Source organism: Schistocerca americana, chromosome 5 (genome assembly GCF_021461395.2).
Source record: "Schistocerca americana isolate TAMUIC-IGC-003095 chromosome 5, iqSchAmer2.1, whole genome shotgun sequence".
NCBI lineage: Eukaryota > Metazoa > Arthropoda > Insecta > Orthoptera > Acrididae > Schistocerca > Schistocerca americana.
Genome location: NC_060123.1, coordinates 27,765,632 through 27,768,361, shown reverse-complemented (window position 1 = coordinate 27,768,361; position 2,730 = coordinate 27,765,632). Strand labels below are relative to the sequence as shown.

The window sequence follows — 2,730 nt, the reverse complement described above, 5'->3', positions numbered from 1 at the left end:
ATAGAACTACGGCCCTGGAAGGAAGGATGGAGGCAAGACTAGAGTTTGACGTCGACTCCACACGACAACAGGTGACTGGAAAGAGTGATCTGGAGTGACCAACCACGCTGTATCGTGTGATAACCCGATGGAAGGGTTTGGGTTTGGTGAATGCCTGGAAAGAGTTACCTGCCATCTTGTACAGTGCGAAGAATGAACTACCGCTGAGATGGTTTTACGCTTTTGGAGGTGCCTTCCGTTGTTAGGATGCGATCCCCGTATTGCGCTTAAGAGACCGCTAAATGCGGACGGGTATGAACTCATTTCAAAGTATCACCCTTAAGACAATGGTTTGTGGACATAAACATTCCTGAAATGTGCTGATCTACCCCGAGTCCCAACCTGAACCCAGTGCAGCACATCTGGGACGGATGAGAACGGCGACTTGTCTCCAGACCCCAGCGCCGAATATTACAACCTTCTCTGGTTTCGCTTGAGGAGGAAGAATGGGCTGCCATTTCTCCACAAACATGCAGACATCTCATTAAGAGTGTCACAAATGGAGTTCAACACATCAAAAAGGCGAAGTGTAAACACATCCCACATTATATGTATATACTAAGATGGTTTCTGTTCTTTGGGACATGTCCGAAAGAACAGATGCCATTGGTGACCATTCAGCTCGTTTGAATCAAATTACAATGAAATGAACACCCTTAGCTGCTTACAGGCGTTGACATACGTCAACGGGGACAGATGAAAATGTGCGCCCCGACCGGGACTCGAACCCGGGATCTCCTGCTTACATGGCAGACGCTCTATCCATCTGAGCCACCGAGAACACAGATGATAGCGCGACTGCAGGGATTTATCTCTGGCACGCCTCCCGCGAAACCCACATTCTCTACGTATTGTCCCGCACTACATTCGTAGGGCCCCCGCCCATTATACTCATTACTCGCGGCGCGGTGCCGATTCCCGTAAGAGTTCGTGCACTGTTTGTGCATTCGCACAGAAGAAGAAGATGGTCAAGTGGCCGGTGAGCCTTAACTATGTATATACTAAGATGGTATCTGTTCTTTCGGACATGTAAGCTGGAGATCCCGGGTTCGAGTCCCGGCAGGGGCACACATTTTCATCTGTCCCCGTTGACGTATGTCAACGCCTGTAAGCAGCTAAGGGTGTTCATTTCATTGCAGTAACATTCCACATTAATGTCAACGAACCGATGTCCGGATACTTTTGATCAGATAGAGAATGTCTAGTGAAATGACCAAGCCCAGAGAGTCAGAGAATTTAGAGCTGATGCGGAAATTTGGAGGGAGTCGTTCTTCAACGTTCGTGAATCGACCAGAGTATGGGATATGACAGTGCTAGCAGAGGTAACCTCCAACCTGCGGGGAGTAGTTTGGGTGCGGTACAAGTGACAGCAACGTCGGCTGCCTGTGCTCCCGTCGCTGGTGGTCTAGCAGACCCGTAGACAGGCGGATCGAAACAGCTGAGCGCCGGTGGGTGCACGGCGCGCCTCGGCTTCGCTGCGCCTGCGAGGTCAGCTGCAACCAGAGTAGCGGCGAGCAAAAAGAAGGCGGGCGGCCGGGGAGCCGGGAGGGCGCCCGGCCAACAAACCCCGTATCTGCGCTTCCGGTGGCCGTCGATAAACTTCCCAGCCGCGCTCAGGTCCGGCCAGCGAAGACAATCTCCCCTTTGAGCTTTTAAAGTCTGTAGCAACTCATGTCGCTCGCCAGTACCGTCTCGCACAGAAAATAAACAAGGCCGTCCGGCGTATTTTATGAAAAGGGTCATCTGAGGGCTATTGTGTTGGAACATTGATGTTGCGGTGTCTGTTGTATTTCACTGAATACCGGTCAAAATATTAGTCAGACGTGAAGACACCAAGCTAATACCGTGTGATGCAGCCTCCGACCTTGGTAATTCTGTAATTTCATGTTGTGTAAACGGAATGGCACTATGGCTACTCGAAGAAAATACATAGTAACAGCGGTAATTTTATTTCATAACTTTATTAAACTAGCAATTTCGTGCCTCATTGGCACCATCTTCAGGCCCCTTGAAACGGTGCAGTAGTTTCCGCTCTATAAGCAACAGATTTCGCTGCTCGCTCGCACCGAGAAATACAAACAGAGGCGGCTCTGCTGCCAATTTTATTGCACGACGCGGCCGGCCGCGGGTGCAACAGAAGCCACGTGGACGGGTGGAAAGAAATGTGTCAGGCTTCTTAACACGTATTTATATGTGTCGTGTATTATGCACGTCTTGTACGTGAATGTCAATCTGCACATGAACTTTCCTAACCCTCCTCACACCCTCCGCAAAGCGTTGCCAAATCTTAGTTGGGAAGTAGTTCTGTAGTATAGTATTGCCAACCTCACTCCTGTGTAGGGGATCAGAGAGACATCACAGGCAGGTAAAAGTCAAAGACTTTCCAGTGTCACAAGATTTGTGGTGGAGAGGTTGGGCACGGCCAAGTGGTTCGACCATCCCCTCCACCGGGGCCCAGGAAGACCTCCGGGTGCCCGCCATATTCGCAGAGTGTTGCAGAAGACGGGTAAGTGAGCAGACATGCCCTCAGTGCGTCTGTCTCAATGTTCACGCATGGAAGAGAGGTATTTGAATATTTGTACTAATTCTTTTATTTCCAGTTTCGGACTGTGTAAGGAAATGAATGTTCTCGTTTAATTTCGGAAATTCGACCCCCTGCGTTAATGTCTGTGGTCCCCAGTTTGCCCGTGA

The 2,730-nt window shown here is 50.0% G+C and overlaps 1 non-coding gene across 1 annotated transcript; it reads right to left on the bottom strand.

Moving 5' to 3' along the window:
• Window positions 1-746: 746 nt before the first annotated feature.
• Window positions 747-821, bottom strand: Trnat-ugu. The gene has a single exon. It is a non-coding gene; the product is annotated as a tRNA-Thr (tRNA).
• Window positions 822-2,730: the final 1,909 nt, after the last annotated feature.